The 13,935-nt window shown below is 41.3% G+C and overlaps 1 non-coding gene across 1 annotated transcript; it reads left to right on the top strand.

Moving 5' to 3' along the window:
* Positions 1-3,144: 3,144 nt before the first annotated feature.
* Positions 3,145-3,252, top strand: LOC112708503 (small nucleolar RNA R71). Its single transcript, XR_003156356.1, has one exon. It is a non-coding gene; the product is annotated as a small nucleolar RNA R71 (small nucleolar RNA).
* Positions 3,253-13,935: the final 10,683 nt, after the last annotated feature.

Here is a 13,935-nt window from a genome sequence, read left to right as displayed (position 1 = left end):
CGTTGGATAAACTCCAACCATCCTCTAGCCACGGGTTTGAGGTCATGCCTTCTCAATTGAACCGGCTTCCCTCTTGAATCTCTCTTCCATTGGGCGCCCTCTTCACATATGACTGTGAGGACTTGGTCCAACCTTTGATCAAAGTTGACCCTTCTAGTGTAAGGATGTTCATCTCCTTGCATCATGGGCAAGTTAAATGCCAACCTTACACTTTCCAGACTGAAATCCAAGTATTTCCCCCAAACCATAGTAAGATAATTCTTTGGATCCGGGTTCACACTTTGATCATGGTTCTTGGTGATCCATGCATTGGCATAGAACTCTTGAACCATCAAGATTCCGACTTGTTGAATGGGGTTGGTAAGAACTTCCCAACCTCTTCTTCGGATCTCATGTCGGATCTCCGGATATTCACTCTTTTTGAGTGAAAAAGGGACCTCGGGGATCACCTTCTTCAAGGCCACAACTTCATAGAAGTGGTCTTGATGCACCCTTGAGATGAATCTCTCCATCTCCCATGACTCGGAGGTGGAAGCTTTTGCCTTCCCTTTCCTCTTTCTAGAGGTTTCTCCGGCCTTGGATGCCATAAATGGTTATGGAAAAACAAAAAGCAGTGCTTTTACCACACCAAACTTAAAAGGTTTGCTCGTCCTCAAGCAAAAGAAGAAAGAAGAGAGTAGAAGAAGAAGAAATGAGGGGAAAGGGAATGGCTTTTGTTTTCGGCCAAGAAGGGGAGAAGTGGTGTGTATGTTGTGTGAAAATGAAGGAGTGAAGGAGGGTTTATATAGGAGTGGGGGAAGGGTGGGTTCGGTCATGGATGGGTGGGTTTGGGTGGGAAAGTGGTTTGAATTTGAATGGTGGGGTAGGTGGGGTTTTATGAAGGATGGATGTGAGTGGTGAAGAGAAAGATGGGATTTGATAGGTGAAGGGTTTTTGGGGAAGAGGTGTTGAGGTGATTGGTGAATGGGTGAAGAAGAGAGAGAGTGGTGGGGTAGGTGGGGATCCTGTAGGGTCCACAGATCCTGAGGTGTCAAGGAAAAGTCATTCTTGCACCAAATGGCAAGCAAAATCTTGTTTTGTGCCAATTCTGGCGTTAAACGCCGGGCTGGTGCCCATTTCTGGCGTTTAACGCCAGCTTCTTGCCCTTTTCTGGCGTTTAACGCCAGTCTGGTGCCCCTTTCTGGCGTTAAACGCCCAGAATGGTGCCAGACTGGGCGTTAAATGCCCATCTGCTAACCTCACTGGCGTTTAAACGCCAGTAGGTGCGTCCTCCAGGGTGTGCTGTTTTTCTTCCTGTTTTTCATTCTGTTTTTGCTTTTTTCATTGATTTTGTGACTTCTTATGATCATCAACCTACAAAAAAGATAAAATAACAAAAGAAAATAGATAAAATATAACATTGGGTTGCCTCCCAACAAGCGCTTCTTTAATGTCAGTAGCTTGACAGAGGACTCTCATGGAGCCTCACAGATACTCAGAGCCATGTTGGAACCTCCCAACACCAAACTTAGAGTTTGAATGTGGGGGTTCAACACCAAACTTAGAGTTTGGTTGTGGCCTCCCAACACCAAACTTAGAGTTTGACTGTGGGGGCTCTGTTTTTGAGAGAATCTCTTCATGCTTCCTCTCCATGATGACAAAGGGATATCCTTGGGCCTTAAACACCAAGGATTCTTCATTCACTTGAATGATCAACTCTCCTCTATCAACATCAATCACAGCCTTTGCTGTGGCTAGGAAGGGTCTGCCAAGGATGATGGATTCATCCATGCACTTCCCAGTCTCTAGGACTATGAAATCGGTAGGGATGTAATGGTCTTCAACTTTAACCAGAACATCCTCTACAAGTCCATGGGCTTGTTTTCTTGAGTTGTCTGCCATCTCTAGTGAGATTTTTGCAGCTTGTACCTCAGAGATCCCTAACTTCTCCATTACAGAGAGAGGCATGAGGTTTACACTTGACCCTAAGTCACACAAGGCCTTCTTGAAGGTCATGGTGCCTATGGTACAAGGTATTGAAAACTTCCCAGGATCCTGTCTCTTTTGAGGTAATTTCTGCCTAGACAAGTCATCCAGTTCTTTGGTGAGCAAAGGGGGTTCATCCTCCCGATTCTCATTTCCAAATAACTTGTCATTTAGCTTCATGATTGCTCCAAGGTATTTAGCCACTTGCTCTTCAGTGACATACTCATCCTCTTCAGAGGAAGAATACTCATCAGAGCTCATGAATGGCAGAAGTAAGTCCAATGGAATCTCTATGGTCTCAGTTTGAGCCTCAGATTCCCATGGTTCCTCATTGGGGAACTCATTGGAGGCCAGTGGATGCCCAGTGAGGCCTTCCTCAGTGGCGTTCACTGCCTCTTCTTCCTCCCAAAATTCGGCCATGTTGATGGCCTTGCACTCTCCTTTTGGATTTTCTTCTGTATTGCTTGGAAGAGTACTAGGAAGGAGTTCAGTAATTTTCTTGCTCAGCTGACCCACTTGTGCCTCCAAATTTCTAATGGAGGACCTTGTTTCAGTCATGAAACTTTGAGTGGTTTTGATCAGATCAGAGACCATGGTTGCTAAGTCAGAGGTATTCTGCTTAGAACTCTCTGTTTGTTGCTGAGAAGATGATGGAAAAGGCTTGCTATTGCTAAACCTGTTTCTTCCACCATTATTATTGTTGAAACCTTGTTGGGGTCTCTGTTGATCCTTCCATGAAAAATTTGGATGATTTCTCCATGAAGGATTATAGGTGTTTCCATAGGGTTCTCCCATGTAATTCACCTCTTCCATTGAAGGGTTCTCAGGATCATAGGCTTCTTCCTCAGATGAAGCTTCTTTAGTACTGCTTGGTGCATTTTGCATTCCAGACAGACTTTGAGAAATCATATTGACTTGTTGAGTCAATATTTTGTTTTGAGCCAATATGGCATTCAGAGTGTCAATCTCAAGAACTCCTTTCTTCTGATTAGTCCCATTGTTCACAGGATTCCTTTCAGAAGTGTACATGAATTGGTTATTTGCAACCATTTCAATCAGCTCTTGAGCTTCTGTAGGCGTCTTCTTCAGGTGAAGAGATCCTCCAGCAGAGCTATCCAAAGACATCTTGGACAATTCAGAGAGACCATCATAGAAAATACCTATGATGCTCCATTCAGAAAGCATATCAGAAGGACACTTTCTGATTAATTGTTTGTATCTTTCCCAAGCTTCATAGAGGGATTCTCCTTCCTTCTGTCTGAAGGTTTGGACTTCCACTCTAAGCTTACTCAATTTTTGAGGTGGAAAGAACTTTACCAAGAAGGCATTGACTAGCTTTTCCCAAGAGTCCAGGCTTTCTTTAGGTTGAGAGTCCAACCATGTCCTAGCTCTGTCTCTTACAGCAAAAGGGAATAGCATAAGTCTGTAGACCTCAGGGTCAACCCCATTAGTCTTGACAGTGTCACAGATTTGCAAGAATTCAGCTAAAAACTGATGAGGATCTTCCAATGGAAGTCCATGGAACTTGCAATTCTGTTGCATTAGAGAAACTAATTGAGGCTTAAGCTCAAAGTTGTTTGCTCCAATGGCAGGGATAGAGATGCTTCTCCCATAGAAATCGGGAGTAGGTGCAGTGAAGTCACCCAGCACCTTCCTTGCATTGTTGGCATTGTTGTTGTTTTCGGCTGCCATAGGTTCTTCTTCTTTGAAGAATTCGGTCAAGTCCTCTAAAGAGAGTTGTGCTTTGGCTTCTCTTAGCTTTCTCTTCAAGGTCCTTTCAGGTTCAGGATCAGCCTCAACAAGAATGTTTTTGTCTTTGCTCCTGCTCATAAGAAAGAGAAGGGAACAAGAAAATGTGGAATCCTCTATGTCACAGTATAGAGATTCCTTTAGGTGTCAGAGGAAAAGAAAAGTAGAAGACAGAAGTAGAAAATTCGAACTTATCAAAGGAGATGGGGTTCGAGTTTTGCATTAAGGGATAGTGTTAGTCCATAAATAGAAGGATATGAGAAGGAGGGAAGTAATTTTCGAAAATTAAGTAAAAGATTTTGAAAACATTTTTGAAAACACTACTTGATTTTCGAAAATGAAAGTGGGAAAGAGATTAAGTGATTTTTGAAAAAGATTTTGAAATTAGAAATCAAAAAGATTTGATTGAAAACTATTTTGAAAACGATGTGGTTAAGAAGATATGATTGGTTTTAAAAAAATGTGATTGAGAAGATATGATTTGAAAAACATTTTAAAAAGATTTGATTTTGAAAATTAAAAACTTGACTAACAAGAAAAGATATGATTCAAACATTAAACCTTTCTCAACAGAAAAGGCAACATACTTGAAATGTTGAATCAAATCATTAATTGATAGTAAGTATCTTTGAAAATGGAAAGAAATTGATTTTGAAAAAGATTTGATTGAAAAATTGAATTGAAAAAAAAGATTTGATTTTGAAAAACTTTGAAAACTTGAAAAAAAATCTGATTTGAAAACAAAATCTTCCCCCTTTAGCCATCCTGGCGTTAAACGCCCAAAACTATACCTCTTTGGGCGTTAAACGCCCAACCAGGTACCCTGGTTGGCGTTTAAACGCCAGTCTGTCCTTCTTCACTGGGCGTTTTGAACGCCCAGCTTTTTCTGTGCAATTCCTCTGCTGAATGTTCTGAATCTTCAATTCTTCTGTATTATTGACTTGAAAAGACACAAATTACAAATATTTTTGGATTTTTAATAATAAGGATAAATCAAAATGCAACAAGAATCAAATAACAATGCATGCAAGACACCAAACTTAGCAGTTTGCATACCACTGACACTAACAAAATGAGAATGCATATGAGACACACAAAACACTCAAGTCAATTGAATTTAAAGATCAGAGCACGAAAATCATCAAGAACAACTTGAAGATCCTTAAGACACATGAATGGATGCATATAATTGACACCAAACTTAAAATGAAACACTAGACTCAAACAAGAAATATTTTTGGTTTTTATGATTTTGTAATTTTTTTTGTGCTTTTTCAAAAATTAAGTGGAAAAAGATATCAAAATTCTTAATGAGAATTCCAGGAATCAGTGCAATGCTAGTCTAAGACTCCGGTCCAGGAATTAGACATGGCTTCATAGCCAGCCAAGCTTTCAAAGAAAGCTTCGGTCCAAAACACTAGAATTCATTCTTAAGAACTCTGAAGAAAAAGTACCTAATCTAAGCAACAAACCGTCAGTTGTCCAAACTCAACAATCCCCGGCAACGGCGCCAAAAACTTGGTGCGCGAAATTGTGAACAATACTTTTCACAACTCTCATAATCCCCGGTCATGAACCCCAAAAACTTGGTGTTCAATACCATGGCATTAACACAACTTCGCACAACTAACCAGCAAGTGCACTGGGTCGTCCAAGTAATAAACCTTACGCGAGTAAGGGTCGATCCCACGGAGATTGTTAGTATGAAGCAAGCTATGGTCATCTTGTAAATCTTAGTCAGGCAAACTCAAATGGATATAGTGATAGACGAATAAAACACAAAGATAAAGATAGAGGTACTTATGTAATTCATTGGTAGGAACTTCAGATAAGCGCATGAAGATGCCTTCCCTTCCGTCTCTCTGCTTTCCTACTGTCTTCATCCAATCCTTCTTACTCCTTTCCATGGCAAGCTTATGCAAGGGTTTCACCGTTGTCAGTGGCTACCTCCCATCCTCTCAGTGAAAATGTTCCTATGCTCTGTCACAGCATGGCTAATCATCTGTCGGTTCTCGGTCAGGCCGGAATAGAATCCAGTGATTCTTTTGCGTCTGTCACTAACGCCCCGCCTGCTAGGAGTTTGAAGCACGTCACAGTCATTCAATCATTGAATCCTACTCAGAATACCACAGACAAGGTTAGACCTTCCGGATTCTCTTGAATGCCGCCATCAGTTCTAGCCTATACCACGAAGACTCTGATCTCACGGAATGGTTGGCTCGGTTGTCAGGCGAGCACTCGGTTGTCAGGCGATCAACCATGCATCGTGCAATCAGGAATCCAAGAGATATTCACCCAATCGAAGGTAGAACGGAGGTGGTTGTCAGTCACACGTTCATAGGTGAGAATGATGATGAGTGTCACGGATCATCACATTCATCAAGTTGAAGAACAAGTGATATCTTAGAACAAGAACAAACGGAATTGAATGGAAGAACAATAGTAATTGCATTAATACTCGAGGTACAGCAGAGCTCCACACCTTAATCTATGATGTGTAGAAACTCCACCGTTGAAAATACATAAGAACAAGGTCTAGGTATGGCCATGAGGCCAGCCTCCCAGTGATCTAAGATAGCATAACAATGAAGATAGCTACCCCTCGATATCTCAATACAATAGTAAAAGGTCCTACTTATAGAAAACTAGTAGCCTAAGGTTTACAGAAATGAGTAAATGACATAAAAATCCACTTCCGGGCCCACTTGGTGTGTGCTTGGGCTGAGCAATGAAGCATTTTCGTGCAGAGACTTCTCTTGGAGTTAAACGCCAGCTTTTATGCCAGTTTGGGCGTTTAACTCCCATTTTGGTGCCAGTTCCAGCGTTTAACGCTGGGATTTCTGAGGGTGACTTTGAACGCCAGTTTGGGCCATCAAATCTTGGGCAACGTATGGACTATCATATATTGCTGGAAAGCCCAGGATGTCTACTTTCCAACTCCGTTGAGAGCGCGCCAATTGGGCTTCTGTAGCTCCAGAAAATCCACTTCAAGTGCAGGGAGGTCAGAGTCCAACAGCATCTGCAGTCCTTTTTAGTCTCTGAATCAGATTTTTGCTCAGGTCCCTCAATTTCAGCCAGAAAATACCTGAAATCACAGAAAAACACACAATCTCATAGTGAAGTCCAGAAAAGTGAATTTTAACTAAAAACTAATAAAAATATACTAAAAACTAACTAGATCATACTAAAAACATACTAAAAACAATGCCAAAAAGCGTACAAATTATCCGCTCATCATCAACCTTCATCATCTCAATCTTCATCTGCGTATACGGATCAAGCCACACAAGACGTACTTCTCATGCTCATTCAAGGACAACAAGAGTTCCAGAAGAAGCAAGAGCTCACCATGTCCACCTTAGCAAAGGCTTTGGATCATTTAGCTTCATTGCGTTCATGTCACAAGCAAGAAACTCAAGTGGATGAATGTATGGAACCAAGTGACAAGTGTGGAGTGAAAGAAATAGTGCAAAATCAAGAAGAAGATGTCAAGTTACAAGATGAAGTGAAAAAGGGGTCAAATGAAGAGTTGGTAGGAATTGATCAAGAGGATTCCATCATCCAAGATTTTTTTGTCCAACTTGGGTAATTCCTTCGATAACCTTCATGAGTCTCCACAAGTAGATTTGGAAGGAGATGCTGATGTGGATTTCACACAACCTCCAAATTTTGAGTTGAGTGATGATGAGGAAGATTCAAAAGAGGTTGAGGAAGATTTCAGCTGCCAAGAGATGAAGACAATTGTGCTCAATAGAATTGAGTGGGTGAAAAGCTCTCCAACGAGATTTCTAGGCCCACATCAGTATGCCGCCTTGGAAACGGATGTTCAACTTCAATTCTTTCTTGGAGTGGTGAATGGTGAAGAGAACAATGTTGATTGGCAAGGGAACGGTGCGTACATCAAAAGGGCCAATCTAACATTTGGAGCTCAAATTTGGTGCAAGAGTCAAATTGGTGGATTCTGGGTAGTGCACAAGCATGTCAATGGTGATAGAGGAATTCGAGTACAGGATCCAGTCACTGGTCTTAAGAGTCAACAATTAAGGATCCTAGTTGCTAGCTTGAAGTCTCTTGAGAGTTTGAAGAATTTCATATGGGACCCCGGAGGTCAAATCAATAGCAAAATTGGTTGGAGATTCAAAGAGGAGTGGAAGCATAAACCGCCCTAACAAGGATCTCCTCACCAAGTCCAACTTAGGACTATAAACTAAAGTGCTAGGTGGGAGACACCCCACCATGGTAATATCCTTCTAGCTTTCTCTCTTTTAACTTTTGTTTCATGAATAAGTTGGTTATGTTGCTTAGTTTGTTAGCTTTATTTTGATGGTTGTTAGTTAATTTTGGTAAATAATGCGTTCTTGGGAGTTTTGTGATGTTTTGGAACTTGAAAACCTATTTTGGATGTCAAGTTTGATGCCCTAGAGGCATATTTTCTGTTGCAGGATCAGGGACCTGTGCGTGCGCACAGCCTTGTGCATCTGCACAGGCCCCCTATTTTTCAGTTACCTAAGCACATCTCTTTGGTCGCAGCGAACGCACTCCTTGTACGATTGCACACCAGCCCCTTTTTTCATCTTCTGTGCGAGCGTACGTACCTTGTGCGTCTGCACAGGTCGCGTTCCACCTTCAGTTCTTAGCGTTCGCACGAGCTTTTGCGCACGCATACCTACCTTTTTCCCCTGTGTGCGTCTACACACGACTTTGTGCGTCCGCACAGGTCACTTTTTGAATGTTAATTCGAAAAGAAAAGGGACTCGTGCTTCAGTTTCCTTCCACCACCCCAACCCTTTTCTTTTCATCTCTCTTAACCCACTGCCTCTCTGCTCCGCTAGCCATCACTGGCGACCACCACGCTGCCGTATCTCTCTCTCTCTTCCTTCTCTCTCTCTCTCTCTCTCTCTCTCTCTCTCTCTCTCTCTCTCTATCTCTCTCTCTCACTTGCATTTCGCCCTTCTTCTCCCTCGTCCCTGTCTTTGCCGCATCTCCTCTAGCGCCATCCCTAGGCGCGCCTCCCAGTTCCTGTGATAGGACCAGCGGCGGCGAACCTCTGTGCCGCCATGACTTTCTGTTCGTCCCCTCCCCTTCGTCTGCTCCCTTTCTCCTCTGTATTCCAGGTTTCACTTTTACCCTGTTTTCCCCCCCTTCTCTTTTGTTTTTTTTACTGCTATATTCATCCCTGCTTTTAATTTTTGCTTTAGAATTTAGGTGGTTTTAGGACTAGATGACTTATGATTTCTGAATTAGATATGTGATGCTAGCTGACTTTGCTGAACAATCTTGCTGAGACTGAGTGCTGTGTTATCAAACTGTAACTGCTACCATGTTTAATGAACTGTGATTTCTACTCTCCAAATTCTGCACATATCTTGCCTAATAAAATGCCTGAATGGATTCTTGAACCAATCTCAGTGTCTAATCAACATAGATTTTGCATTTTCTTCCCTTTGGCATTGTTACTTCATCATTGTGCACTTATCTATTTCATAATGGCGCATTTTCGGCAGATTGGGAATGATGCCTAAGATGATTGGTTTAATGCACTATGAATTCATGCTAAAATATTGAATTGAAATTCATTTCACTTCATGATTATCTTGTTTGATATTGCTTTTGTTATGCATCACCTCCTTTGCTGACTAGCATGCAAACTATGCACTCGCTTGCTGATTTTGTTTTTCAAACCAATCTGGATTACATTGAATAATCTTTATCCTTATGTTGGTACTTCTAAGTGCATTCCATGCTAAATTACTGCACTATGTGCTGACTGCTATACTTCTTCGTTTTGACACCAAACATGCATTAAAAGTGAATTTTTGGAACCTGTTCGTACCTTTTGCAGCAGTACATACATTGCTTTCTTTTTTGTGAATTGACCAATTGCATATTCATACTTCTTGAACATCCCTGACCCTATACATAGCAAGTTGTTTCTTTAAGTTTTTTAGCAATGCACCTTGTTTTGCAAGCGACCACTGCTTTGGACAAGAAGCTATGTACATGTGGTCATTTTCTATTTTCTTAACATGAATATGCCATGCTTCGACTGTGATTTTGATCTTTTGCTGTCTGTGTTGATTTTTGCAAATTTCCTTCATTTTTCAAGCACGGTTGCAATAATCAATTTCTTCAAACTTCAATTCACTTACATAAAGCACCTAAATCACACATATGCCTTAATTGTTGTTCATTCTTTGATTTGTTACTTAGGTTACTTGATCTTGGGTAAATAATTCTCTTTTTTAACCATGGATTGTTTACACATGTTTTTCCTGGATTGAATGTTTGTTTATTCTGATGGCTATTATTTGAATTGTTTGATTATATCCTTCTCCTTTCTGTGAATATTATTTGTTTCTCCTGAGTTGTATTCTGTCTTTTTTTTTCTTTTTCAGGATGGCTCGTGAAGGGAAGGAGAAAGCCAACCCTTTGGCTCACCATCCTCCCGTACCCCCAAGTGACCAACCAGACACATTCATCAATGCTAAAGCCTAGGAGCAATATAAAAAATTAGAAAAACATGTCTTTCATTATGAGAGAAAGATGAACCTACCTGAGAAATATGCGGATGCGATCCTAAACCGACTTGATTTCTACCGTTGGAGATTTGTAAAATCCAACCCGGTGGAAGTAAATGACCACCTGGTTAAGGAATTTTACGTGAATCTTCTAAAGAGGGATGCCAAAATTGTTTTCCTAAGGGGTGTCACCTTGGACACCTTTGACACTGCTTTAGAGGCCCTCTTAGATATTCCACATATTCCTCTGACTCATGACACTTACACTCAAGTAATGAAAGATGTCTCATCGGGCAAGATTTCCTTGGATGTGGTCCTGGAAAAGATAGGCCAGCCTGAAACTAGATGGGAGTACAGTAAAGGGGACAATGTCAGTCCGTTGAGCATTGCGTGCACTAACCTCAACCCAGAGGTGAGGATCTGGCAGCAGATTATCGCCGATTACATCCTCCCGAGCAAGCATGCCACGCATATCAGAGTCTGGGTGGCAGTAATACTATGGGCTATTCTGGAAGGGTGGAAGATCTCTGTTCTTTCCCTCATCAGAGAATCGATGATGAAGGTAAACCTACAGCTGAAATTCAACGTTCCCTTTCCATCATTGATCACCAGATTTGCAGCCTTATCTGGTGTAGAGACACGTCCGACAGACCGGATGTCTGCCTACATCAATAAGCAGCCCTTTCTGCTATACAGAGACTTCGAAGGACCACCTCTGAAGAAGAAAAAGACTTCTAAGCCTACATCAGCAGAAGCAGAGCCATCAGCTCCACCAGCACCTCCTGTGCCTGTACCCCGATTACAGACACCTTATGAGTTGGGTCGGGAGATTTTGGATACCCTGCACCGTTTCGAGCGCCGCAACGCTCGCCACTTCCAGTGGATAGTTGATGCATGGGAATTTGTCTCTCAACAAATTTCCTTTGACAAGTATACCAAATTGTCGTCAATTAATAACTCACAAAAGAGTGAGGTCGAATCCCACAGAGATTAACGGATTAAGCAATCAATGGTTAATTGATTATCCTAGTTAGACGAATCATATTGGAGTGATAAGTAACAAGGAAATGTAAATGGCATAAAAGTAAAGAAAGCAATAAAGTGCAGAAAAGAAAAATGGCAAGAAAAGTAAATGTAGGAACTAAAAATAAAATGAACATTGGGATCAAGAGATATTGCAATCCTCCAGATCAAGTTCATTCTCATCTCTTCCTCAATCAATGCATTCATTGATCTCCTTGGCAATCTTAAGTGATTGGATCCTAATTCCTTGGCAATCCAATCTCTCTAAGCTTGAACAATTTCCCAATTCCTTGATTTAATTGCTCATGGGAAGAGATGAAGTTTGGTCACTGATTATACCACACACATTCATAGATCAAAGTATTGGTAGAATTAAATGTCACAATATCCATCCAACCCCCAACCTAATCCAATGTGAGAGAGCATTTCTAGCATGATTTCCTCATTCCTCTTCCAAGGTTCCGAGGAAATCCAAGTATGAGCAATTTCTCTTCCAAGACAATTACCCAATTGGATGAAGATCAAAAGCTCTCTAGTAAAATCAAGAGAAAAGAAAGAAAAAGAAGAATAAGAACTACAATTGATCCATTGAATCACAATAGAGCTCTCTAACCCAATGAAAAGAGTTAGTTGATCATTGCTCTACCAAAATAGAAAAGAAAGAAAGTGTAGAAAAGTAAAGATGAAGATGAAAACTGAAATTGAAACTTCCAAGTTCATAAATAAAAATTACAACTAAAAGAAACTACTCCTAAGGAAGAAAAGAAGAGAAAAGGAAGAAGAGTGGTTGAGGGGAGGGGTCCGAAGACCCACTCCCCTTGGAGTGTGCCAATTCACAGAAATTCGAATTGGTCTTCACTCTCTCCCGCTTCTTTCAATTTCCCATCCAGTGTCTAGAATGTAAAGACTAAGGCCTTTATCTAGGCTCTCCTAAATTACAAATGAAATTAAAATCAAATTACAAATAAATGAAAATTCCTATTCTAGATGCTTCTTGTGGCCTTGATTGGTTGACAATTGTGGGCTTACTTGCTTGAGCTTTGAAGTGGACTTGAGAGAGAAGTGAATCAAGTTGAGGTCCAGGTGCTTAGCGTTAATGCTGCCGTTAGCCACACTAACGCTACAAGTGTGGCGTTAGTGCCAAAGTTATTATGGCTAACGTTGCACTTGTTACCAATTGGTGTTTTTGGGGCTTAAAAGATGTCTCTTATTTGTTCTCTAATTTCATGCCTACTATAGACTATTATATATCTTTGGAAAGCTCTGAATGTCAGCTTTTTAATGCAACTGAAATCATCTCAATTGGACCTCTGTAACTCAAGTTATGCTCCTTTGAAGTAGACATGGTCGCTGGCACAGTCGCTAGCGTTACTGGAAAACGTGAGGCACGATAACGCTAGCGATCACGTGCTTAATGTTGCCAGGTTCTGGAGCTCAAACTTAATGTCCACCCCATACTATTATATATTTTTGGAAAGCTCTGGATGTTTACTTTCCAATGCATTTAAAAGCGCATCATTTGAAGCTCTACAGCTCGAGTTACACTTCTTGGAAGGTGAAGAGGTCAGTTGGCCTTACTATAGGTTGATACCATGTTCATCTTTGCACTTTCGGGGCAGGTTTTCTCCCTCAAATTTAGTGTCCACCATGTAGTGTCATATATTCTTGGAAAGCTCTGGAATCCTACCTTCCAATGCTTTTGAAATCACCTCATTTGGAGTTTTGTGGCTCAAGTTATTCTTTTTTGAAGAAGGTATGGTCAGGCTGCCAGGTGAGATTTTTGCCTACGTTAACTTCCACGTTAATGTAGTTAACGTGGCCATTAACGTGGGTCTTTTGCTTCGCAAACGTTAGTAGAGATCACCTTTTCCACTAACGTTGGCATCTCCCTTTCCTTCCACGTTAATGTAGTTAACGTGGCCATTAACGTGGGTCTTTTTGCTTCGCAAACGTTAGTGGAGATCACCATTTCCACTAACGTTGGCATCTCCCTTTCCTTCCACGTTAACTTCCATGTTAATGTAGTTAACGTGGCCATTAATGTGGGTCTTTTTGCTTCGTAAACGTTAGTGGCACTCACTTTTTCCACTAACGTTGGCGTTTCCCCTTCCTTCCACAAAGTTAATGCCACTAACTTTCTCACTAACGTTGGGGCTTCTCTTTTCTTCCATGTTAATAGCCACGTTAGTGGCACTAACATAGCCACTAACATGGCTCTTCTCTGCTTCTTGTTACCTGAAATCAATCCAACAAAGTACATCAAAGTCTTGCTCGTAATCATGGGATCATGTATCATCCAATTTATCATTCAATTCATGCATAATTCTCATGAAATCATTCAAAATTCACAATGTTTGCTTGAATCATGGTATGATTGCATTTTCAACCAAATACTTGCTTATTTCCTAAGAAAATGCATGAAACCAACCTAAAGCATACAAAAAATGGCTAGTAAAACTAGCCAAGATGCCATGGCATCAAAAATGGCGAAGTTTGACAGGCAGGATCCTGGACCACCTTCTTCGAACACACCAGAGCCTGAGCCCCAGCATGAGGAGCCAGCAGAAGAAGAGCTAGCAGCTGAAGCCGGCCGGGCAGATAAGCCGAATGCGCAGACAACAGCAGAGGCCACAGTTGAGAAGCCTACACGTGAGATGATTGAGGAGCCGACAGCTTAGCC

This window comes from Arachis hypogaea, chromosome 8 (assembly GCF_003086295.3).
Source record: "Arachis hypogaea cultivar Tifrunner chromosome 8, arahy.Tifrunner.gnm2.J5K5, whole genome shotgun sequence".
Lineage (NCBI taxonomy): Eukaryota > Viridiplantae > Streptophyta > Magnoliopsida > Fabales > Fabaceae > Arachis > Arachis hypogaea.
The sequence above is the reverse complement of the archived record's forward strand: the minus strand, read 5'-3'. Positions and strand labels throughout refer to the sequence as shown.